We start from the raw sequence: 26,866 nt of genomic DNA on the forward strand, positions 1-26,866 counted from the left end.
TCTTAGCTCATTCCCATAATCATAGTGACATTTGCCCCTTTAATGTTTGCCCTGTATAAGTATATATAATTTTTTTTTTTGGGGGGGGGATCTACTATATGTCTCTGTAATGCACTGCCAAGCATTAACCTGCAACGCGTTTGTGAGTCAGTTGGCACAATGGTCTCGTACAATAAAGTTCTGCCACCAAGACGTCGTCTCATTGCAAACCCAACACACATTATAAATTTGGAGGAGAAAAGATTAATCAAATAGATAGAAGATCAGTTGTGGTGTGAGGGATGAGTATTTCTGGTGATAGAAGTTCATTCTCGACGTGGCTCGGAAGTCACATAAAGCCGTTGGTCCCATTGCTGAATAACCAGTGGTTCCATGCAACGTAAAAACACCATTCAAACAAACAAAAGCCCCATTGGCAGCGTTGGACAAAATGCTTAGTAAACACATATACCAAATATAGAAATTAATGCAATGAGTGAATATGCCAAAAAAGGAAATAAAGATAAGAATTAATCAAGATATCCAACAGACTTGAATGAAAAGAGGAAAGAAATGAAGAAGCTGAGGTTCATGGATAATTTCAGTGGTAAACAAGTAGTAGGCTACATAAGGGAACTGGAAACAAAGGACACTTGTATCATAATGAAAGCTAGACTGAATATGTTGAATTTGAAGGCTAATTTCCTGGGTAAATTTAAGGATAAGGTCTGTGGTATCTGCACAGTAGAGGAGGACACCACCGAACATTGATTCATGTGTAAATCAATACAAAAAACAGATCAGGACATAAATTTAGAGACCCTGAAATCCCCTAACAGAAAACTGGGGGAATATATAAGGATAGCCCTCAAAATTAAGAATGTTGTTTACCTGGAAAGCGATGGATGTCAAACCTAAGTAACAAGGTTCTGCACCCCCCACCCCCCAAAATGATGAAGCCTTGCCGAGGATGGGGGGCTTAGGGTTCAGCAACTGGGCCTGATGACTGGTGGGAACTGCTTTCTCGCTGGGCCTTGGTGCCCAGCTGTTGATCCAACTAAATAAGTCAGCCCTTTTCCTTTTACTAAAAACATTTCATCCTTATGCTTCCTCCCCCTATAAGGTATTGATTTTATGTTGATGACTTTTAGATTAGTTTTGGACATGATTTGGACTTGTTCATTGGATTTGATGGAGGGTGAGGATGGTTGTCATGCCAATTCACCTGTAGAACTCGAGTACCTAACGTGGTCGAGTGAGGGGAAAGTTTAGATGTCAAATCCTGCTCTTAGTGCTCGGTCTGATCTCAACGGACATCATGACGCCTTAAGCACTGAGGGTGGGGTGTATATCTGGGTGGTACCCCTAGGGCAGCCCTGTATGGGATAACAATGTCCTCTAAATGTGGCTCCATGGTGGGTGGGGGCCTACCTGGACCAATCATCAATTCTTCGTCTTATGGAGACATTAGGAAAACCTTCCGTTAGCGACTTAGGCAAGGATAAGGACAAGGAAAATTCTGGCAATTCCTCCATTGTGACTTTAGAGCCTTTTTCAAATTAGCTCCTTGTTACTACCATATTGTATGTGAAACCAGTCCCTTTAGACTGGAATTATGACACACTATTTAATGAATTTTGTAAGTTTGGGAACATTAAAGAATTACGGAATAGACTTGGCAAAAATTATGGTTTTTTTAAATTCTGGATATTTTTCAACAACGAATTGGGAGCTCACAGAGCCTACAGAGAGGTCAGGTCAGATTCTGAGTGTTGGACTTGTAAAGGCAGAAGAGGTCCCCAGGTATCTTGACATTTATAGACCACCAAATGCAACTAAAGATCCTAGTAGAATAAGTAAAACCTCCAGATCATCAGACCCAGCTAAGTGGTTAATTATTACAACACATGGTGAGAGAGGCAACCTCTTCAAGGTGAAGAGGTTGGTAAGCCAGAAGATCGGCAATTTTGGGAGTCCAGAAGTAACTCACTTTGGGTGTAATAGTTTTTTAGTTCATACCAAGACAGATGTTCAATCGGTAATGTTCCTAACTTTGAAGCTTGATTCCGAGGGTATGATAAAAGAGGTAAAACCTCACTATAATTTTAGGTATGCGAAGGGTGTTATCTTTAATGAAGATTTACATGAAATGGACGAGGAGGAAATTTTGGAAATGTGTCCAGATGTGGTTTGGAAGGTTTTCAAAGTGCCCCACCCGTCGATGCTTATTTTAACATTTGTAAGTTCTTTTTTGCCATCAGTCATTGTTCTTGACAGTGAAATTATGAAAGTTCGTTCTTATAGACCGAGAGTGCTCCAGTGCTTTAAATGTTTTGGTTTTGGACACTCCTCTAAGGTTTGTACCAGGAATAAACTTTGTGAATCGTATGGCCAACTTGAGCACGAGGAATGTTCTGGACTGGTAATTTGTGTGAACTTTAAGGGTGAACATCAAGCCCTGATAAGAAATGTAATGCATTCAAGAAAGAACAAGAGGCATTACTAAAATCTATTGCTGAACACATCAGTGTGGGACAGGCCAAGAAGCTGTTGGGAAGGAAATTTATTCAGATGCCTTGAAGGCACAACAATCCAATACTGCTACTTCTGGGTCCCCTTCTGGTGGGGCTCCCCAGGCCCCCCTAGTGGGGTTTCCCACGCCCCCTCTAGTGGGGCACCCATTCCCCCCTGGTGGGACTTGCCATGCCCCCTCTGGTGGGGCTCCTCATGTTGCAGAGACTTTGGTCAAGCCAGGGGACCTTGTTGGTTTAAGGGTTCAAGCCGGATCTCAATATGTTGACGACTTCTCTCTGTCAGGGACATTGCCTGACATTGAGCCCTCACCTGATCCTGACATTACAGTGCTCTTGGGAGATGACAGTGGAGAGATGGAGGCCCTATTTATTCATCAGAAGAGGGCCCTTTCTCCCTCTTCGCCTCATTCACGGTCACTCAGCCATCATAGGAAAAACAAGAGTAAAACTGAAAGGGCAAGTGAAGGCCCATCATCTAAAAGATCTGTAACACCTAGATCTAGATCAAGTAGTACTGGTAAAACTGATAAGATCTCTCTCACCAGGACACAAATTCCTAAATTAGAAGAGAATTTTAAGATCCCTTCATCCTCTAAATAATGGCTCTCATGCAGTGGAATATACATGGCTTTATACCAAATAGAGAGCAAGTTCGGGTTCTGTTTAAGGAACATGATCTATATGCGATGTCTACAGGAGACAAAGTTGGGAGAGCATACTCCCAACTTCGGTTTTAATTATTCATTTCATAGGTCTCCACCCCTGATTGGTGTAATCCCCGTCAGCTAGAATTAAACGTTCTACAGGCATTGATAGACCAGCTTCCTAAACCCTTCATTCTGATGGGGGATTTTAATGCCAAGCACACCCTCTGGGGAGAGCCAAACTGCGACCGATGGGGTTTAACAATAGAACAGCTGCTTGACTTAAATGACATAACTTTAATGAAGGATGGTTTCCCTACAAGACATGATGTTTTTCATAATACTGATTCAGCCATTGACCTCACTATCTGCTCTTCGTCTTTGAGGTTAGATTACCAGTGGGTAGTAGACCAGAATGATCATTGCAGTGTTCATTGGACCATTCACTTAAAGTATATGAAAAATATTCCACCTCCATGTTTACCAAAATGGAAGGTAAGGGAGGCTGACTGGGGATTATTAAAAAAATCTACTGATGTTGATCAAGAGATAAATGATTTTCAGAGCCCAACATCTGCTTATGTGTATTTAATCAGTATATTGCTGTGTGGGGCCATGCTGTCTATTCCTTGAACTTCTGGTAAACCTCGGCATCCTGTAGTACCTTGGTGGAGTGATGCATGTGCCTTGAGCCGAAAGATAACAAGAACTTGCTACAAGAGATATCGTAGATATCCTTGCTTAGTCAATAAAATTATCTATAAAAGAGCTCTTGCTAAGCAAAAGAAAACATTTAAGCAAGCAAGGAGGGAATCCTTTATTAGATACATAAGTGAATTGAAATATGATTCCCCTATGTCATTAGTCTGGAACAGAATCCGAAAGCTGCAAGGGAAATTTTCTCCACCTCCCTTGCCTATATTGAAAATTGATGGCTTCCTCGTATCTGATTCTGGAGAAGTTGCAGAAACCTTTGGTAGGCATTTCTCCAATATATCTAGTGCCCTACATTACTCTCCTGCATTCAGGAATATTAGGGATGGTACCACGGTTGTTCCTCCTGTTAGTTTAAATTCAGAGATGTATAATCTTCCTTTCACCATGAAAGAATTAGATCATGCAATCTCGTTATCCTCCCAAACATCTCCTGGGGAAGATGATATACTGTACTCAATGATTTTTAATCTGCCTAGAAGTACAAAACAATTTCTTTTGACATTTTAAACAGTTTTTGGCTTTCGGGAACTTCACCAGAGTCTTGGAAGATATCTATTATTGTACCTGTTTTAAAACCTTTTAAAGATTCCTTCCTTCCTAAGAACTATAGGCCAATTGCTCTAACTAGTTGTGTTAGCAAGATATATATGAGAGGATGGTCAGTGCTCGACTTGTGTGGTATTTAGAGTCAAAGAATCTTTTATCTAATCGGCAGTACTTCTGACCCTTTGATGTTCCTTACTCAGGAGATACAGAATGCTTTTGCCGTGCAAAACCATACTATTGCAATGTTCTTTGACCTAGAAAAAGCCCACAACACTACCTGGCGAGGAGGTATCCTTATGCAACTTGTTGACTGGGATATTGTTGGTAATTTGTTCTATTGTCTTAAAGATTTTTTGTCAGAACGTTACCGGAAAGTAAGAGTGGGCTCTTACATTTCATCTGTTTTCCCTCAAGAAGAAGGGTTACCTCAGGGAAGCGTCCTTAGTCCAACACTTTAATGTAGCTGTCAACGGTCTACTAGAACAAGTTCCTGTCAGGGTGCATGGTCTGGCCTTTGCTGATGATTATGCAGTAATCTGTAGCAAGTCTACAGCTGTCGAAGCTTGTCAAAAGATCCAGACTGCTATTAATGCTGCAATATTATGGGCCAGTGCTGAAGGGTTCAAATTGTCACCAGAAAAAAACAAAGCTATACGATTTTGTCGATATGGAAGAGTGGAAGGGACCCCTACGGTGTTTTTAAATGGTTCCATTTTACCTTATGAAGATAGCATTAAGTATCTAGGTGTTAAATTTGATAAAAAATTAACTTCTACACAACATGTTAATGAAGTTGTGTGTAAAGTGAAGCTTTGTCTTAATATTCTTAAAGCTGTGTCAAATTTTAATTTGGGGGCCAGATCGAATCACCCTTTTGAGGATGTACCAGGTTTTATGCCTAAGCAAAATTGATTATGGTCGTCGAGTTTATGGGTGTGTATGCAAGACAACACTGCAGAAATTAGATGTTGTCCATAATATAGCTTTACGTATTTTTACGGGAGCCTATAGAACTTCAACAGTAGAAAGCCTATGAGTTGAGTCAGGTTTTCCCCCACTATTTATCGGTAGGGAGGAATTAGGCTTGAGATGCATAACAAGAGTACTTACATCAAAGCTGAACCCAAACTATAAGTATGTTAAAGAACCTACTGATAGAGCCCCAAATAGACCTAGATTGCCAAAGCCACTTGAAGTTCGACTAGCAAGCTCTGCCAGGGAGGTGGGATTACTACCTCCTGCAGTAGCTGAAATTTCGCCCTCAAAGTTTCCTCCTTGGAATAGACCATGCTTAGAGATCTCCCCAACTAGGGACAGCAGGAGCAACAGTTCTGGTGATCAGTTGAGGGCAAGATTCTTGGATCATGCTTCCGAACATGGTGATTCTTATCATATATATACTGATGGCTCGATGGGTTCTGATGGTGTTGGTTGCTCTGTAGTGACAAGTGATAATATAATTAAAATGAAGCTTCCATCTAATTCCTCTGTTTTTACAGCTGAACTGCTGGCAGTTTTGACTGCTCTTAAATATATATTTTTATAGTTCTTGTACTAACAAGGTTTTTACCATTTTTACAGACTCTTTGAGTGTTTTATCCTCTCTTAGAAGCCTGGTCTCTTGCCACTCTTTAGTGCAAGAGGTACAAGATTGGTTTTATCTTTTAATTAATAGAAGAGAATTTTTCTGTTAGGCTGAGGCACATTTCCAACATGGGCGTCCCTGTTTCTGATTTTAAAGTACCATTCGATTTTATTGTAGAGACCAGTGGCAGGCCCACTGGTCTACTTTAGATAGTAATCTTAAATTAAAGTCGATTAGGCCTACTGTTCATCCTTGGCCTCATAGCCGGATGGATAGAAGGTCCGAGATGGTTTTAGCTAGATTGCGTATTGGCCACACTAAATATACTCACGGGTATCTAATGATGAGTGGAGCGGATAGGCAGGTTCCTCGCTGTTCCATCTGTCATGTGAATTTGACTGTGGTGCATATTTTGGTGGAGTGCTCTCATTTTGAAAACAAACGTAGAGCTTGTTTGGTGGCAAATAAGTCTCTTGCCGATATTTTAGGTGGAAGTGCTCAGGCAGAGCAAATTATGACATTTTAAAAAATATTATTATTTTTTTTACGGATTGTAATTTTGTTCTCTTAATTGTTTTAGGTTTCTTGTTTGACTTTTATGAATGAATGAATTGTATGTTATATCAGTTGTTGTGCATGTTTGTTTGTGCGATAGTGTCTTTTTTTAAAGATATATATGCAATGAATGGCCCCTCGGCTCCGGCGCTTGGCTATGGGCCAAAATTTTATAGTCTAATCTAATCTAAGGTTCTGCCTCAAAGTAAAGTAGATAATGTACTATATAATTAGAAACATTTAATTTTCGGGATGATTGTTGCAGAAAAAGATAATCAAAATGAATTAAAATAAACATTTTGAAGTAGTATGAAGTAAAGGTAAAAAAAATTAGTGAAGAACAATTAATTAAGCAAATAAAGCTTTGCACCTTATGTAGTACAGTGTGCCCGTAACTGTGTTTGTGGTGTGAGACGTGATCCTTGGGAATCAGGAATTTGAGGTTTCTTTCAAGCGTAGTATAATTATTTTATGTTACATGGATGATAATACCAAATAATATAATATTGTATACAATACATATTAAAAATTCCCCAGCTATTTAAACTTTGTAAGAATTTAAGAGTTTTCCAGAGTTGCCGTGGCATTTAAGATTTTGAAAGAAGATGACGACTTTAGAAATATTTTTTCCAATTTGTGTTCCATATAATCTATATAAGGTTACATGGACTATAATATAGATTGCGAACCATAAGAATTTTCGAGTTTTCCAGAGTATTCTTGTCGCTTAAACGTTTGGAAAGAAGAAGACTCAAATAATGATAATCATCATCATCGTCAAAATCTTGTCAGTGTCACAGAGGAACCTTGTAAGTTTTGTTTATTTACATCCGTCTACCTACCTACTGTCAAAACAAACCTTTCGGGTCCCGTACTTCTAATTAATATTTAAGGTTAGAGGACATATATACGCCTTTCAGAAGTGGTCAGTGGCTTCAAATAGACCTATGGGAAATGCCCAAATACTAGGGTAACTCCTGCTGTCTTACCTAGCTATGTTTAGCAATACGACTGTCGGGAGGAAAGTAGGGTCACTTTGCTAGTAGGTAGTTTTAACCCTTTACCTAGTATGGCCCAACATGACAATTTCGTCTCCTATAATTTTCAATTGGCTCACAATAGGGCAGATTACATCCACCCCTCTCTATGTCAGACTTTAATTCATCCGTTTTTCCCAGGGGGTTTCAATCTTTTTTTTTTATCACCAGTTCTACCTCTGGGTATTTTAAATGTCAGTACTCTAGCCCTAATGTACGCCCTCCACTTCGTATAAAGAAACCAAAACAATGTTAGAAAAATATTCCATTGTGTATAGGTAACTACCTATAGTATTTTGCAAGTACTGTGCTGAAGGGAAGTTACTAGCTACTACTAGCTACTACCTACCTAGGTAGTACTAGTTACCTATACATACCTACTAGTAGGCTAACTCTCCTGACATAGGTAACTACCTACTATGTAGCTACCTATTAGCCTAGGTATATTAGCCACCTATTGTAAACAAAGAATTCCATGAAAAAATAAAGGAATTTGTTGTAATTATTTACTTGTTTGTATGCAGTAAATTTTCAAGGTTATGGTACTGAGCTGCAAAAACAAAATACATTACTAAGCCTATTAGTATTAGTAGTAGTATTACCTACATCAGGAGCAGCAAAGGGAGTTAATGAGAATGCTGAAACTGTTTTTCATCAGCTAGCCTAGTCAGCTGGGGAGCAGTTTTTGCTAAAGCACATCGAAAACCGGCTTCCACAGTCATTCGAGAGCCTAGTTTTGATTTTAGGTATGACAAGTAAGCTGGAAAACTGTTTCACACAGAGAGGTGCTACATGGATGGGAAAAGCAACCGAGAACGGAGAGGCTCCTCTGCGACATGTGGATGTGATTTGGAGATTTTACATCAGAACCTGACTAAAGACTTTTTCTTAAATAGATCACAAGCACTGGAGCCTTTCATTTGTTCAATAAACTCTTCCTTAATAGGTAGCATCATTAACAAAAGCAACATCTTTAAGGAAAGGGTCTCTTTTAGCTCTAAGTTTAATTCAGACACATCAGGAAAGTATCTATTTCATTTTGCAGTGAAGAAAGGTTATTCCACTCTTATAAGCTTACCAACTGAACTACAGTAGGGGTGTCCTGCCTGTCAGCAAATGGGCGGTCAGACGCTGTATAGCCTACTTATCCCAAACTACTTTGTTAGGAGAATCCTGGATGTCAATCCAGTACCGACCAGAAAAAACTTATTCCCTCCCGACCCCCAGCCAGGTATGCCCCAGGGTTGAAGATCACGACCTCTGACCCGCAGTCTTTTCTTGGTCGCTGTAGCGTTCACAGGGCCCATTTCCTTTTGTGTTTCCATGTGTGTGGGTGTGTTAGTGTCGGTTTTAAGATGGAGGCTTCTTTTCTATGGTGTGGCCTTGGTCCTGAGGGCAGGGCTTGTGGGGCTTTTCTCTCTCCAGTGAAGATAGACCCCCACACCTTTATTTAACAAGTGTTGGGGTCGCCCTTTTTCGTATGGGGTCACGTGTCGTGAGTTTGCTGCATGGACGGAACATCGTGGGATCTGGCATCAATAAGGAGGAAGAGAAAGCCTCAATCCCCCGATGAGTAGAAGCATGTCCCCGGTTCCGCTTCAGGACTCCCCAGCGGAGCGTCACAATTTTTCCCCCATCCCCTCCCAGCGAGGGGACCTAGGTGAGTCCGTTGCTGGGCCTCCACCAATGATGGGGCCTGAGAAGTCCTTTTCATTGCCCCCACAGAATGTGCCGTCGGACGATACCGCCTTTCTCCATGAGCGATGGACAGGTGGTGGTATGCCGGGTGCCCCGTTGTTGGACACTCTGGTACAGCGCTGAGCGCTGCCAAGTTCCTGCCTCCTGCTGCGAAGTGTCTCGCTCCTGTCAGAGTTTTTCTACAAGTCAACGGAGCCCCCGGGTCACGTCCTTGGAGGGATTGGCGCCCCTCGGAGGCAGAGGGAGCTGACGGGTCCCTCAGTGGGCCAGATCCGGTCCTGGACCGGCACCCCTCGCACTCTATTCAGACTTCCCCATGGAAGGGCTTCAGCGGAGGGAGGGGTTATATCTGTGGGGGGGGTTGCTCTGCAGCACGGACCGTTCCCCTCCTCCCCTTGAATGATACCGTGGTAGTCGACCCCCTCCCCGGGCAGATGTGGTGCCCTCAGATGAAGTTCCCTATAGGAGGGGTTATGAGGCATAGAGGCGCTGGCCTATGTGGAGTCGGGTGGGTTTGGCCCCCTCCACCCCACGCAATGCTCCGCTCTCCCCATCATAGATCAGCGGAGCAGTTCAGGTAGGTGCGGTAGCCACCATGATGAGACATACTGTCTTGGTCTAGCCTAGCCTAGGGGGGGTATACGTCGTATGAATGCGAGTGTATTATGAGGTGCATCCATCCTCCGTATCCTACCCTGCTCCCCCCCCCCCCTTTCCCTACTGGGCCTTTGATGTAATTGCCAAAATCCCTCAGCTTTTAGGTGAGTCTACGAGAGGAAAATTCATTTTTACAGACCATTGCATTACACTCATAGAGTTTTATTTCCTCCTCTACCCACCAGTCAGGTTTGCCTCCGTACAGCGAGGGGCTCCCCACCTCTGCCCTAATCCGACGGAGTGGATCCCTCTCCTCTTCCCGTGTATCTGAGGGCAGGAGCTCTAGGGGCGTGGAAAGGACTGCAGGTCAGAGGTTGTGATCTTTGACCCTGGGGCATACCTGGCTGGGGGTCGGGAGGGAAAAACAAGTTTTTTCTGGTCGGCACCGGATTGACATCCAGGATTCTCCTAAGTAAGTAGTTTGAGGTAATTATAGCTAGGAAAAATACAAATTACTTAAAATTTGTGATTTTGCAGCGCCTAGCTGGATCCGGTTAAATCGCAGACGAAAACAAGGAATCTTGTAAGATCTGGCAATGTGTGCGTATATTGGGTGAAGAGTGGTCAAGGACCACGGACCTATGCCACCGTGTGTCTTATCTTAACCACCTGGGCGAGAGTTGTGTTTGACCTCTCTCGGCCTTTACCCGGTTCATTGCCCATTTCGATTGTGTTTAGTGTGTGTGTGTTTGTGTGCTGTTATTATGGCTTCTGCTCCTTCTCAGCCTCGTCAACGTATGGTTTTCCATGTTCTCGTTTTTTTGTCTTCAGCTGTGACCGATCTCCATATCACATGTAGTAGGTGTTGCTCTAATGTTTGTACAATAATGAATCCTTGCATGGAATGCCACGCGTGGCCTAAAGAGCAGTGCAAGTTGTTTTATAGCAAGAGGGAGGATTGTAGGGTTTCGTCTCTTCCTTCATGGGAGGGTTTTTCTTCTCCTCTTCCCAATGCTTTGTCTCCTGCTGCGGTCCTACCCCATGGTAGTGTTATACTTTTGTCCCCTTCCTTTTCTTCCATCGATTCTTGTGGAAGTATCGGGAGCCCCTCAGGCTGGTTTTTGTAATGTCGCCCCCACTTCAGGAGTTAATTTGATTCCCGAGAGGGAGGAGGCTTTTTATCATTGTTTCTTATTGCAGAGTTTGAGGCGTTCAAGATGGTGGCGCTTTGGAAGTCGATGGGCCTACAAGGTTCTGTGTCCTTGGAGGGTTTGTTGATGCACTTCATGGAAGCTGGCTACCTCCCTCCTCATGCTGTCCGGTCCTCCCCCCTCCTCCTGGCTTCGTCTTCGTTGGTAGCCGAGGTCTGCCATATTGTATTGCTCCACCAGTGACAGTTGCCGCTTCTTCAAGTCAGAGGGAAGCCATGGCGTCAGCCACTGGTGACGTCACGGGGTCAGTCATTTTGTATCCCTCCACCAGTGGCGTCTGCTTCCTGTTTGGATCGAGGGGAAGCCGTGACGTCATCGCCGCTTATGACGTCACTCCCAGTAGTCTCCTCTGCGCTGCCTCGTTCACGTGTCATCATCGTTCGCTGCCGTGACGTCATCTCTGCCTCCCGAATCACTGTATTTCCCTTCCATGTCGTCGGAGCCTTCTCTTGCTGAGCCTTCTGAGGCTTTATGCTCGGCGGTTCTTGGGAGATTGGACTCTGTTTTGGAAGATAAGTTGGTTGCCATGTCGGCTGGGGGGACTGGAAGCAAACGTGTTGCATCGTGCCCGCCTCCTGTGAAGAGATTGAGTAAGGAGCCAGTGCTGTTTTCCTCTCCTTCTCCCCCATCTCCGCCGCATCGGCGTATCAAGCATTGGAAGGCTAAGGACTTTGCTCTTTCTTCGCCTGCAAGTGAGGAGCAACACGCCCATGTTCCTGAGAGTGTTGGTGTTTCAGAAAGTGTTAGTGTATCTTCCCCTGTGCGCTCTGCAGTGGCTGCTTCATCCTCTGCATCGAGTCGCAAATGTTTTGCAACCTGCCCCGTTCGTGCACATGTTGCAGGCGCTCCCACTTCTCCGTCTCCAGGGCCTAATCATGGCCAGAAGGATCTCAAGGCGCCTTTCAAGAGGTCGAAGGTTGTAAGCGCGGAGTTGGTACAGCAGTAGTCTCTGCCTGCCCCTCTCCCCGTTACTTCCAGTAGTTAGACTCTGAGGGATTTTCATTCGTTTTTGAGTTTTCGAGGTTCCTTTCCAGCTCACTTTCGTATGCCTGCCACACATGTGCCCGTATGCGGCCATGTTAAGGAGTCACCTGATGTTCCTGGTGTTGTGGTTGGTTCGTCGCGGGAGTCGGCGCTTGGATCCAGTCCAGACACATAAGTTGGTGTTTTGGGCTGTTTGGCTGCTGGTTCCAACATTGATTTGAACAAAAAAGGCCTTTTAGATGAACCTGCACACCCATTGCCAGAGCAGTAGGAGGGAGACATGCAAGAGTTTTTGTCTTCCTTTTCAGAAGTTGTTGATCTTATTCGTGGTGTCAGCAATTTGGAGAGTAGGACTCAGGCTCGATCGTTTTATACTCCTTCCTGCTTGGAAACCTGGCTGGGAGCTACACATGATCCCAAGTCTTCGTTTCAACTTCCCTTGTCGGGGCACGTCCAATTGGTCTTGCATAAAGTTAACGCCTCTATTTCGGGACGGTTCGCTTCGCTCTAGGGACTCTGCCAGGCTGCTACCCCCACCTCTCACGAGGCATAGGAAGTACTATGCTATGAACTCTGCCTTTTTGATGGCACGTCATCTTAACCCAGATGTCATTCGCCTGAAGCCGGTATTGACTTTGGAGCAGGTGAGGTTTGTAGCTCCATTGTTGTCCCCACAAGATACCTCAGCGTTGGAATCTACGGCAGCCTCCATGTTGCAGACAGTTTCTTAGCTGGACTTGTGGTCTATGGTCATTGCCAAGATAGCTTCTGCCAGGTCCCCAGAAGGGTTGGTGAGTGCATCCTCTCTTGCCAGTTTGTTGCAGTCCGGAGACAAGGCGTTTTTGTATATGGCTCACCTTAGTGGTAATTTATGGGCTAACCTTCTGATTAGAAGAGACGTGGCTTTATCCAGGATGGAAAGATCAGTTAACCCTGAGTCCTTGCTGGTGTTGAGGAATGGGGATCTGGTGGAGTCTCAATTTTTGTTCCCTTGAACTGAGCTGGAGGATGCGATAGACCGGCACCGGGCTGACACCAAGGACAGATTGGTGCACCAGGCTGTGTCTAAGTCGGAGTCTTGTCCTCGGAGATGTCCAGCTCCTCCTCATCCCCCTGCCCAGCAGCAGTCACGAAGATCGTTGCCTGGTAGGCCGTCGAGGAGTTCAGTTTTGGCAGGGCCTCCCCGTTCATCCCAGACTAGGTCAGAGGACCAATGTCCCTTTCACTCCCGTTCTTTTAAACTGAGAAGAGGCCATAGGGGCAGAGGTAAAGGGGGCTGTTGGTAGGTTAGGCACCTCTCCCTCTCCTGTGCCACAGGTTGGGGGGGGTGCCTGGCAGGCTATTGGGCCAAGTGGCTGAGTTATGGGGCAGAGAAGTGGGTGGTAGATGTCGTTCGGGTGGGGTACCTACTGCCATTCAACTTCTCTCCTCCTCTCTTGGACAAGCCGCAGCTCAGGAGGGCGTATCCTCCAGATTCTCTGAAGTTCTTACTCTTCAAAAGGAAGTGCAGAAGATGCTGGACAAGGATGCGATAGAGGAAGTGGTGTGTCTGTCTCCGGGGTTTTACAGTCACATCTTGTCGCATCTTCTGGTGCCCAAGGTGTCGGGAGGTTGGAGACCTGTGATCGACTTATCCACCTTGAATCACTTCATCAGGAAGACACGGTTCAAGATGGAGACCCCGTGTTCAGTGTTGGCAGCTGTGAGGGAAGGCGACTTCATGCTGTCGATAGACTTGAGGGGCGCATACTTCCGGATCCTTATTCATTCAATGTCCAGGAAGTTCCTTCACTTCTCTCGGGGACAAAGTCCTGTACTTCGGGCTGACCACAGCCCCTCAAGTGTTCACAAGGGTCTTTTCTCTCGTATCAAGTTCGGCCATGCTCAGGGGATCCGTTTGCTGAGGTACCTCGATGTTTGGTTGGTCTTAGCAGGTTCCAGGGAAAAGCTGCTGCAGGACAGAGATCGTCTGCTTCGGTTTTGTCTGGAACTGGGCATCATGGTCAACCACAAAAGTCAAACCTATACCCAGTCAAAGGATTCTCTACCTCGGCATGGTCATCGATACGGCGGTTGGAAGAGTTTTCCCGTCGGATCAAAGGTTGGAGAAGTTGCGAGTGGTGGCACGCGACTTCCTCTCAGAACCACATCAGTCAGCTCATCAGTGGCAGGTTCCTCTGGGAGTTTTGTCTTCCCTGGAGAAGCTGGTACCTCATGGGCGTCTTCATCTTCAGTCTCTACAATGGAGACTAGGGGAATTCTGGTCTCTGGCGGGGGACTCACCCCTGTTAAAGGTTCCCCTGTCTCTGGAAGTGAGGGAAGACCTTCTTTGGTGGTTGAACGACCGAAATCTTTTGAAGGGTGTCCCTCTGCGTTCTCTCCCACCGGACTTCCTTCTGTTTTCAGAGGCCTCCCTCGCAGGTTGGGGGCCTCATTTAGGTGGCCTCAGTGCCTCAGGCATTTGAAGTTTGGAAGACAAACAACAGCATATCAACATCTTGGAGTTGAAGGCAGCCTTCCTGGGTCTGAAGGAGTTTCGGGAGAAGGTAGAGGGTCATTCTGTCGTTCTCATGTCGGACAACACCACAGTGGTCGCCTATGTGAACAAGGAGGGAGGCCTGGTTTCACGTCAACTTCACGCCTTGACCATCGAGGTTCACCAGTGGGGGGGTCAGCAATTTGGCAGAGCTCTCAGCCACCAGTGGGGGGGTCAGCAATTTGGTAGAGCTCTCAGCCAGGTAGTGCCTCAGTGGCGTGATTGGTATGGTCTTGACTTGCCACCTCGGTGCAGTGAGTTCGATTCTCGGGCATTCCATTGAGGTGTTAGAGATGTGTATTTCTGGTGAGAGAAATTTACTCTCGATGTGGTTCGGAATAACCACTGGTTCCATGCAACGTAACAACACCATACAAACCAAAACCAAAATCTCAGCCAGGTATATCCCAGGCAAATGGAAAATGGAATGTGGTCGCAGACAAATTCAGTCTTCGGGATCAGATCCTAGGCACAGAGTGGTCCCTTCATCAAGTAGTAGCAGACAAGCTCTTCCAGGTTTGGGGGAGACCTATGCTGGACCTTTTTGTGACTCGGTTCAACAGGAAACTGGAGATATTCTGTTCAGTGGTTCCAGATCCTTTAGCGTTAGCAGAGGACACGTTCCTACACCCCTGGGACAACCTGGAGGTGTATGCCTTCCCTCCGTTTTGTTTGGTCCGTCAGGTCCTGAACAGGCTGATGAATTTGCAGGTCTCAGGATGACTTTGGTAGCTCCTCTGTGGCCTCAGCCAGAATGGTTTCCAGATCTGCTGCTGTTGTTGTCGGAGGTTCCAAGGGAAATTCCCCCCTGGCAGCATCTGTGTCAGCTGCATGCGGAAAGGTTCCACCAGTCAGTAGAATCCCTGTCTCTTCACGGTTGGAGGCTGTCAAGTATCTCCTCTGAGAGAGAGGCTCTTCTCAGAGAACAGCAGGGCATATGTCCAGCAGTCCCAGAAGGTCAACATCTGCGGTTTACCAAGACAAATGGGTGATCTACTGTGATTGGTGTCATAAAGTCATAAATGGGGTTTTCATACAATCCACTTACCTGTCAGATATATACATAGCTAAGACTCCGTCGTCCCCGACAGAAATTCAAATTTCGCGCCACTCGCTACAGGTAGGTCAGGTGATCTACCTGCCTGCCCTGGGCGGCAGGACTAGGAACCATCCCCGTTTTCTATCATATTTTCTCTGTCGCCGGTGGTATCAACATTGTTGCTATTACCTCCTGACTTAGATTCATATTTCATCCTTTGATCATCGTTTCTCGGCTTTTTGGTGACGTATCTGGATCGTGTTTTGGCATTCGCTACTGTGGACTGTTTTTGGAATAACTCTTTTGGATTTTTCTCAGTATGTCTGATTCAAATGTGAGTGTGAGAATGTGTGTGAATGTAGGCTGCAGGGTGAGGATACCGAAAGCTTCGGTTGATCCTCACACTGTATGCCGTAAATGTAGGGGGTTTCAGTGTTCTGCTAATAATACTTGTAAGGAATGCGAGGGATTAAATGCAGAAGAGTGGAAGACTTTGACTTCTTATTTGAAGAAGTTAGAGAGGGATAGGGTTAGACGTCTGAAAGGTGTGAGTTCAAGGCCTATTGAGCCTTTCACGGATAATTCTAATCCTACTGATTTAGATTCTCCCTATGTATCTCATTCTCAGAGTGCTCTTTCGGATTCGGCCTCGGAAATCGCCAATCTGAAAGCTACAATTAGAGACATGAAGTCCAAGATGGCTGACTTCCAAGGTAAGGCTAGTGAAAGTGAGCATTACAGTGAAGTGAGTTCTCCAGTGTTGTGGAGGGGGCGTTTGATCGTCCCTTCGACGCTCCCAGGCCTAGACCTCTTCCAAGCTCCCATGCCCAGAGAGAAGGAAAGTCGAAAGCCTTAAGGAGGTCGTGGGGAATCCCCAACGGTCAGACGTCCCTTCAGCTAGCTCTGCTTCGTGGCAGGCGGCTCAAGGGCGCTATAGAAAAAGCGTCCTTCGTGAGTGTTTCTCGTCCTCTCCCTCTCCCTCACCTAAACGAGGGTGGAAGGAGTCGAACTTGTCGAGACCGCTGAAGCGTCATATGAAAGAACCTGAAATAGATTCGAGCCCAGAGCGCTTCTCAGATGACGCTCCCCTCTTCTATTAGAAGAAAGCGAAGGTGGCGTCAGCGTCACCTGACGAGTACGCAGAAGTACCCTTTCCTTCTTCTCCCCCGAGTGTGAATGACGAAATGGCGTCATGCCAGTGGGAATCGTCGGGGAGAAGCGTCAAGGGAGGATAATTATGGCAGTTCAAGAGCAACTGTCATCTCTAGTGGGAGTTTTAGCGCCTCGTCGGAAGGACGTGACGCTTCCAATTAAGAAGTCTCGTCCTCTCTCACCTGCTCAACGAGAAGCGTCATGCAGACGAGAAGCTGCTAAACGTCTTACAGAAGCTTCGAGTTCGAGAACGAGAACGGTGGCTTATGAAAGTTTTCGTAACGCCAGAGAGACGTAAGACGTCTTTTAGACATGAAGCGTCATTGAAATCGGATCATAGACGTGACGCTCCGACCAATATTGTGACGCCAAGTAGGACGCCTTTGGAGAGCGGAGCGTCTTCCAGGCGCGAAGCGTCATCAAGACGTCAGCAGACAAGTATGCGAGAGACGTCAGCCAGGACGCTTGGCGAACGGGAAGCGTCATACAAGCGGGAAGCGTCTTCTAATTTTCAAGAGAAGCCTGAGCTTGTGGCGCCTTCCAAGACTATTAAAGCGGGAAAGAGGAAAGATTATCATTCCCTTAGCCCCTCTCCTATTAGGAGTTTGTCTCCTCCAGAAGAGGAACGTTCGGAAAGGAGAGCGGAGACTCATGTAGATCCCGAGTTGGAAGAAAACTCGGATGATGAATATCAGGGAAGAGAAGGACTGTCTAACTATAAGGTTTTGACTACCTTGCTTCTTGAGGAGTATGGAGACGAGTTGACTCCTGCCGCTCCTCCTTCTCCGCGCGCTCTCTTTTCGAGTGCTAAGACGAAGAAGCCTTCGTCTTTTCTTAAGATGAAGCCCACCATTTCGATGAAGAGGGCCTTACAATCCTTAGACTCATGGATGAAGTCTAAGAAAGACTTAGTGAGAACAGTCTTCTGCATGCCTCCAGCAAGATTAGCTGGGAAAAGAGGCATTTGGTATCAGACGGGAGAGAATATGGGTATTGCTCTCCCTTCTACATCGGAAGCAGATTTTTCGACCTTAGTTGACGCTTCACGTCGACAAGGTCTCAATTCGGCACGAATTACGTGGGGAATTTCTGAACTGGACCATCTCCTCAAGGGACTCTTTCATGTATTGGAAGTCTTCAACTTCTTAGATTGGTCCTTGGGGTGATGTCCAAGAAAGCCCATGATTCGGAAGGAATCGAACCTGAAGCCCTGTTATGCATATTGTCTTGTATTGACAAAGCGGTACAGGATGGCTCTTTTGAAATCTCATCATTATTTGGAGCAGGTCTTCTAAAGAAGAGGACTGTATATGGGGCCTTCTTAACCAAGGCAGTCTCACACGCTCAGAGGGCAGCTCTACTGTATTCGCCTCTATCTGACTTTTTGTTCCCTTCTCAGTTAGTGAAGGACATTGCGCATTCGTTAACTGAGAAGGCGACTCAGGATCTTCTGACGCAGTCAGCAAGAAAGAAGAAACCTGTTTCTGCATCGGACAAGAAAGGACCTAGTACATCTGTTCAGCCCTTTCGAGGTGGTCCGACCTCCAGACCTCCCGCAAGAAGGAAGGCTCCAGAGAAGAGAGGTAGGTCTGCCTTTCGTCCCTTTAAAAAGGGAAAATGAAGATTCTCTCCTCCAAGCACCAGTAGGTGCCAGGCTCCTGGGATTTGTGGAAGCCTGGACACTGATAAACGCAGACGCGTCTTCATTGGCTATCATAAGGAAGGGATATCGTATCCCTTTCCTGAACACTCCTCCCCTAACGTCAATACCAAGGGAACTATCAGCCAAGTACAAGGATCCTGTGCTGAGGGATACTCTTCGATCGATGGTGGAACAAATGTGGGACAAGAGAGCGATAGAACTAGTACTGGATCAAAACTCCTCGGGGTTTTACAATCGCCTTTTTCTGGTTGCGAAAGTCTCGGGAGGCTGGAGACCAGTACTGGACGTCAGCTCTCTGAACAAATTTGTTCAGAAGGAGAAGTTCTCCATGGAGACTTCTGCTTCAGTCCTAGCGTCATTACGACAAGGAGATTGGATGGTGTCTCTAGATCTCCAGGACGCCTACTTTCACGTCCCGATCCACCCTTCATCGAAGAAGTACCTCCGTTTCATGACGGGGGGAAGGATCTTTCAGTTCAGAGCCTTGTGCTTCGGCCTGTCCACAGCTCCTCAGGTCTTCACAAGCCTGATGAAGAATGTGGCGAGGTTTCTTCACCTCAAAGGAGTAAATATCTCTCTGTATCTGGACGACTGGCTCATCAAGGGCCAGATCAGAGAGACAGTGCTTGGAGGACCTAAAGTTAACGCTAGATTTGATCAAAGCGTTGGGATTGCTCGTGAACCTCGAGAAGTCTCAGCTGATCCCCAGACAGGACCTAGTCTATCTGGGGATTCGGAAGGATTCTCGGGGTTTTCGAGTATTTCCTTCGCAAGAGAGAATCGCAAAAGGTTTGCGGATAGTCTCTCTCGTCTTAGGGAAGGAACATACGTCGGCGAGGGAATGGTTGAGCCTTCTAGGGACCCTTTCCTCGCTAGAACAGTTCTTCCCACTAGGAAGACTGCATTTACGTCCGCTTCAATTCTTCCTCAAGAAGTCTTGGAGCTGGAAAACCGGACAGCTTTCGGACGTTTTTCCCATTCCAGTGGAGATAAAATCGCACCTGGAGTGGTGGTTGCCCCCTCTGCAAGAGAACAAAGGGATCTCTCTAAAAACACAGAACCCAGACCTAGTGTTGTACTCCGACGCATCGGAGAAAGGTTGGGGAGCAACATTAGGCTCAGAAGAGGTGTCAGGCACCTGGGAACCAGCACAGGTGACTTGGCACATAAACTGCAAAGAGCTCTTCGCCATGCATCTGGCTTTGAAGAGTCTAGAACCTCTGGTGTCGAACAAAGTAGTGCAAGTAAACGTGGACAACACCACCGCACTTGCCTACATTCGGAAACAGGGGGGGACTCACTCCTCGTTCCTTTACGAACTGACGAGAGACCTATTGCTTTGGACGTCCCACAGGAACATCTCCCTGCTGACAAGGTTCGTACAGGGAGTAAAGAATGTGAGGGCGGACAGACTCAGCAGGAGGAACCAGGTCCTTCATACAGAGTGGACCCTACATGAGGAAGTGTGTCTCGATCTCTGGTCTCGGTGGGGGACTCCTCATGTGGATCTCTTCGCACATTCATTTCCAAAAGGCTGCCAGTCTTTTGCTCGGTCGTGGAAGATCCAAGAGCACTTATGGTAGACGCCTTCCTGCTAAATTGGTCTCGAGTAGACGTATATGCTTTTCCCCCATTCAAAATCCTGGGGGATTAGTAATGAAAAAGTTTGTGGCGTCAAAGGAGACGAGGATGACGTTAATAGCCCCCTTTTGGCCGGCCCAGGATTGGTTCACGGAGGTGGTAGAGTGGATCGTAGACTTTCCAAGATCCCTACCAAGAAGGACAGATCTTCTCAGACAACCACACTTCAAGAGGTACCATCAAAACCTCCCCGCTCTCGCTCTGACTGCCTTTCGACTATCGAAAGACTTGTCAGAGCGAGAGGCTTTTCTCGCGAAGTGGCAAGCGCGATCGCGAGAGCACGCAGAACCTCCACTACGAAAGTATACCAATCGAAGTGGGAGGTGTTTAGAAGGTGGTGTAGATCCAAGAAGTTGTCCTCCTCCACTACCTCTATAGCGGAAATTGCTGACTTCCTGCTATTCCTGAGAGAAAAATCTCATCTAGCCGTATCCACAATAAAAGGATACAGAAGTATGCTCTCAGCTGTATTCAGGAATAGAGGATTGGATCTGGCAGATAATAAAGATCTCCACGATCTCATAAGGTCTTTTGAGACTTCAAAGTCGAAGGAACCAGTACCTCCGAACTGGAACCTAGACGTAGTCCTCAAGTTTCTGTCATCGGAAAGATTCGAACCTCCTCATCTGGCATCGTTAGAGACATCACCAGAAAATGCCTATTCCTATTATCTTTAGCTACGGCAAAGAGAATTAGTGAATTACATGCTCTGCAGGATAAAGTCGGATTCAAGGGAGACTCAGCTATTTGCTCGTTTAAGACCCTGTTTTTAGCTAAAAACGAGAATCCCACGAATCCCTGGCCTAAGTCATTCGAAGTCAAAGGCAGTGCCAGTCTCGTAGGCAGAGAAGCAGAGAGGTCTCTATGCCCTGTTAGAGCTCTGAAGTTCTACCTTCAGAGAAAAGCATCAGATGGGAGGCTCTAGACAAGGTCTTTGGTGCGCGGTAAAAGACCCCACAAGACTGATGTCCAAGAATGCGCTGGCATTCTTTGTGAGAAACGTCATTACAGACGCTCATAAGATCTGTCCTGACGAACAGTTACAACTGTTGAGAGTTAAAGCTCATGAAGTGAGAGCTGTAGCGACGTCTCTCTCGTTTCATAAGAATATGTCGCTTAAAAACATCATAGATACGACACTTTGGAGATGCACTCAGTTTTTGCATCTCATTACTTGAAAGACGTTCGTGTGACATATGAGAAGTGTTTTTTCTCTAGGTCCTTTCGTATCGGTGGATACGATTCTGGGTACGGGAGCCGACACCAATCCTTAAATGTATATACTTTTCTTCTTTTGGATATGGTCTGGAGTCTCTTCGAACAATGGAGGACTTGGTTTAGCACGGCGGCCGTCTATGTTGTTCAGTAAGAGAATCCCTTGTCAATCTTGTCATTAATCCAATTAGATGAGTATAAATTTTTTTTGGAAAATTATGTATGTGTGCGTAGTGGTTTTGAGTTACGGTTGTTGTGACGAGTTCGGGGATAACTCGGAACAATCCTTAGTTCTAACATATGGTTAGGATCAGGTGGTCGGGGGGATTGGTTGTGTGCTCCTTCATAAGGTGATTGTCATATAAGTGGATCAGCACCCATTGACAAAGTCCTTTTAGGCTCTGCCGAGTAAGCGGATAAGACCCCATCGGCAGACCCACAAGAACTCTTGGCCATAGATCATATATCTCGCTAAAGTTTCTTGAGGTGATGCAGACTACTGGGCAAACACCCACGAAGTCTACCACCTATCAGGTAGGAACCAAGGTTTTATTTATACCTACAACATATGTTGTTTACCTGTCTATTCCATATAGTAGCTGTCTCTTACCCTCCACCGAAGGGTGCCAATCAGCTATGTATATATCTGACAGGTAAGTGGATTGTATGAAAATGATATTGTTATTATACAATAAAGTTTCATACATACTTACCTGGCAGATATATACAATTAAAGGCCCACCCAGCCTCCCCGCAGGAGACAGGTGGAAGAGAGAAAATATGATAGAAAACGGGGATGGTTCCTAGTCCTGCCGCCCAGGGCAGGCAGGTAGATCACCTGACCTACCTGTAGCGAGTGGCGCGAAATTTGAATTTCTGTCGGGGACGACGGAGTCTTAGCTATGTATATATCTGCCAGGTAAGTATGTATGAAACTTTATTGTATAATAACAATATCATTTTTCTCCACTCGCAACTTCTTTTCAGCAAATAGCAGACTTTTTAACCTTCCTCAGAGATGAGAAACGTTTGTCCGTTTCTGCCATTAGAGGCTACAGGGTGGCCCTGAGTTTAGTGTTATGCCTTAGAGGTATTGACATCTCCTCTTCCTGAGAACTTTCCTTGCTAGTTAGGGGTTTGAGCAGTCGAGTTCTCCTAGGGAGCTCAAGCCTCTGACGTGGGATGTTTCCTTGGTTCTCAAGAGCTTCACTAAGGGTCTATATGAGCCTTTGCATAGCTCATCTGACAGGAACTTGACGCTCAAGACAGTTTTCCTCCTGGCCTTGGCATCTTCGAAGAGGGTAGGAGAGCTCCACTGTCTGAGCTATGAGGTGAAGTACGCAAGGGGTTGGGGGTCAGTGTCCTTCAAATTTGTCCCGGAATTTGTGGCCAAGACCCAGAATCCCTCTGTGCACGATAATAGGTTCACTTCATTTTCAATTCCATCACTGAATGACTTTGTGGGTGGTGATGCTCAAGAGCTTTTGTGTCCTGTCCGGGCCTTGCATTGCTATCTTAAAAGAACATGGCACCTTAGGCCAGGCTGCCACAGTCTTTTTGTCAGCACAGGACGTACAAAAAAAGAGGTGTCAAAGAATATTATCTCTTTATGGATACGAGAAGCCATCAGACCGGCTTACTTGACTCTTGATGATTCCACCACCACGTCTGTGCAGGCTAGAGCGCATGACGTTAGGGGTATTGGTCCCTCTCTGGCTTTCAAAAAGAACTTGGCTGTACATAGAGTGCTGAGTGCTGGTACTTGGTTACGCCAGTCCACGTTCACCTCTTTCTATCTTAAGGATGTTGCCCACAGATCTACAGACACGTTTTCCCTGGGTCCTGTGGTGGCTGCCCAACAGGTTGTGTAACTCAACATGTAACTCATAGTTGTCCTTAACAGGGCACTTTTGTATCTTACCTAAGATGATTGTGTGGATGAGAGAATGAGTGAGTTGGCTGGTCTCTCTCTTTCTCTTGTACCTTCCCTTCTTCCTTTCGGGCAGGTTAAGGAATAGACACTCATTCGCTGGACTGGTCTGATGCAGGTGAGCAAGGTAGTCATACTGATAGTGTGGTCACTTGGTATACAAACATCCAACCCTCTATTCAGTAGCATATGCTCCACTCCTTGGCAAGGGGGGAGTTCGGAGCGGTAACAAACCAACACCTGGTGTGTTGGTATGCTATTGGACAGTCAAAGTTTCTCTTTACTTCACTATACAATAATGCTCCCATATATCATTCTACATCACTCAGTGTCTGGGTAGTTAGATGTCAGTTTATCTAGCTTCTCATGGGCTTCAGTCCCTCTCTGGAAGATGTTTCTTCTGGAGCTGGACTGGTGGGTCTTCCGGAGCTGGACTGGTGGGTAGGCCCCCAGCCGGTTTAGGATGTCATGTACCTCCCTCCAAGTATGTGTCTATCCTATTGTTAGGACTGAAGGTTTGTTTGCATATGAACAAATGACAAATTTTCTAAGACAATTTGTATTTTTCATAGCTACAAACTTTAGGTCTTTACACCTCTAGCCGCCCCTCTGTCTGCTAAGACATCCTGAGTTGGGTAAGACTGACGCGGTGGCGTAGGTACGTGGTCCTTGACCACTCTTCACCCGATATACGCACGAGTTGCCAGATCTCACAAGATTCCTTGCTTTCATCTGCGATTTAACCAGATCCAGCTAGATGCTAGAAATTATCCTATTGGTAAGACCTCAGGTTTGTAGCTATGAAAAATACATACAAGTTGTCTTGGAAAATGTCATTTTCCCTACGTCAAAACCTGTTTTCTTATGTAAATGATGCCAGAATGCATGAAAGGCTATCCAAAAAGGCAGTACATAATTAGCATTTTGTTCATGAAACTTACCTGTCAGATATATATATAGCTGTATTTTCTGAAATCCGACAGAATTTTAAAAACTTCCGACACACGCAGTTGGTCGGCCAGGTGGTTAGTACCCATTCCCGCGCTGGGAGGCGGGTATCAGGAACCATTCCCATTTTCTATTCATAATTTTTCTGTCGCCGGTGCTGAAAACACCTGTTTTCAGTACCTCCGTCTTAGGATTTTGGAAACTTCATTGCTGCTAAGTATCCTAATTGTCTTTTGATTTATTTACTTGGATTTATGGCTAGGCATACGCTATCTTAAATTGATTTGAATTTGATTCATTTTTGCATAAGTTATCTGAATCTAGTTAGGCTAGTTTCAGACGGGGTTGTCTGCAAAGATAGGGTGTGGATACCGAAAGCTTCGGTAGATCCGCACTTGGTATGTACGAGGGGTATGGGTCTTGCTTCTTTGTTGAGATTTGTCATGTAAGGAGGTGTGAGACTTTTGTCTATTCGTAAGTAAGAGTATGATTCGTATGTACGCATTAATCAGTAAACATGTCTAATTCCGTAAGGAAGACGTATGATTCGTATGTACGCAATTAATCAGTAACAAAAGTCAGGGTAGTGAACCTGCTAACCTTCCTGTAGACTTTATTTTGCCTAACCTGTAGTATGGCCTACGGGCTATGAATATGTCTACGAGAGGTGCTCGCTCCTCCTTCATTTGCTGTTGGAAGAGTGCTACTTCTGTAATTGGTTACTCCTAACCCTGTAGTGGTGCCTTCGGGCCCTAAAACAGTGTCTGTAGAGGAGTTGCCCTTTCTCTGATACTCTTTCGATTCGTAACTTAGAATCGAAAGTGCTTGCTTTAGAGAGCAAAAGTGAAGTGCAGTGATAGTGATACCCCTTGTGTAGTGGAGGGTGCGTCAGATCGGCCTCGTTTCGCCTCTAGGCCGGGACCTCTGCTTGACTCCCAGGACCCGGGGAGGGAGCATGTCGAAAGCCTAAGGAGGGTTACAAGGAACCCCCACCGATCTGGTGTGCCTTCGGCAGTTTCTGATGAAAATCCCCAGACTGCCAAAGTGCGTGCGCGTGCACAAATCCTGAAGGATTGCTTCTTGTCCTCCGAAGCGTCCTCACCGTGCAGGGGTTGGAGCTTTCGGAAGGACTCGCGCCCTCTAAATAGAAGCTTTATAGAAGAGACGCTTCACGTCCTCATCGTCTCTCTCTCTCTCTCTCTCTCTCTCTCTCTCGTTATGCGTTTCAGTGAGAAGTAAGAAGGCGAACGCACGTCCCTGAACTCGTGTCCGTCTTGCCACCGAGAAATACGTAAAAGAAGTCATAGTAGCAGGAAGCTTTTGAGAGCGGACGTCCAAGCTTTTTTACTGTCAGAATAAGAAGGCGTTCCCTCTCGACTTGGACGGGACGCTCGGATGGACGCCAGGCGCGCGCGGGTGCACGCCAAGCGCGCGCCAGTGGACGCCGAGCGCGCGCCAGTGGACGCCGAGCGTGCACCAGCGCACGCCAGGTGTGTCGCCTGGCTGAACGTTTCTGTTGAACTCTTCAAGCTCTTGTTTCAGATTTGGGCCTAAAGAATTTTTACCTCTACCTTCGGTGATACCTTCTACCTCACCTGCAAAGAATGTGAAGTAGGCAGTGCTTCGGAGGAAGCTTAAAGTGAACAGACAACTTCTTCTTCGAAACCCAGCAAGACATCGGGTTTCGTGAATTCAAGAGGTCTCTGTCAATTATTATTGCTTTTTGCATAGGTGGATGGAGATAAGGAAAGCTCAAGGGAAGATCTCGTTTGCTCTACCGCAGTCAAGACTTTGTGATAAGGCAGTTACGGGTTATGTAAAAGCTCGACGTCCTACACGTCATGACGCTCGACTACTTTCGGTAGGATTCTTGCAAAAGCACTCATCAAGAGGACGCTCCTCAGGAAAGCGCAAGACAGGACTTCCTTTGCCATACTGCCAATAAATTTAAGTTGCAAGCTTTTTAGCTCCATCTGAAAGGGCTTTTCAGATGATAGATTTGTTAGTTCCTAAGTTCGGGACTACGCTGCCGAAGTTGAACATCGGGGTCCTACCTGCTGAAAGCCCAGTCTCTTATCAGGATTCTTGCCCCCTTCCTCGATTGATACGGGAATCGGAAAAATAATATGCTCGACTTCCTGGATTACGTTTTGTCAATTCAGTGATTTTTCCCCCATGACAATTTACTATCGTTTGTCAAGTAAGTGGGTATCCCCTTTCGATTGACAAAATATCTCTTTGTCCCGTAATTGGGAGTTAGTTACTTTTCCCCCATTGACAATTTACTATCGTTTTGTCAAGTAAGTGGGTATCCCCTCGATTGACAAAATATCTCTTTGTCCCGTAAATGGGTTAGTTCTCATTGACAAACATCTTTAACTTTATATTGCGTAAGCGGATAAACTCTTATTGACAAGATTCGGAAGAGCTCTCATTCATCATTCGCAGACTCGTACAAGAAATAGACTTGTAGACTACGTCAATGACCGCTTATGTCCAGTAACATAAGAAGCTTGAGCTGTCTGCTTCGATTCTCTAAGTTTTGTTCATGAAACTTGCCTGTCAGATACGTATGTAGCTGTATTTCCGAATTCAGCTATAGTATATATGTCTGCCAGGTAAGTATGAAAAAACTTTATTGCAATATAATATCAT

At 45.7% G+C, this 26,866-nt stretch overlaps 1 protein-coding gene across 2 annotated transcripts in view; it reads left to right on the forward strand.

The window, feature by feature from the left end:
* Positions 1-7,169: 7,169 nt before the first annotated feature.
* The window catches only part of LOC135203041 (gastrula zinc finger protein XlCGF57.1-like), a 49,469-nt gene continuing 29,772 nt past the window's right edge, over positions 7,170-26,866 (forward strand). The window contains exon 1 of one of the 2 annotated variants that reach the window (XM_064232623.1): positions 7,170-7,453. The gene's annotated coding sequence lies outside the window, so the exon portion shown is untranslated. The remainder of the gene's footprint in view (positions 7,454-26,866) is intronic. The other variant, XM_064232624.1, reaches the window with a different exon arrangement.

The sequence above is a fragment of the Macrobrachium nipponense genome, chromosome 33, assembly GCF_015104395.2.
Source record: "Macrobrachium nipponense isolate FS-2020 chromosome 33, ASM1510439v2, whole genome shotgun sequence".
Taxonomy (NCBI): domain Eukaryota; kingdom Metazoa; phylum Arthropoda; class Malacostraca; order Decapoda; family Palaemonidae; genus Macrobrachium; species Macrobrachium nipponense.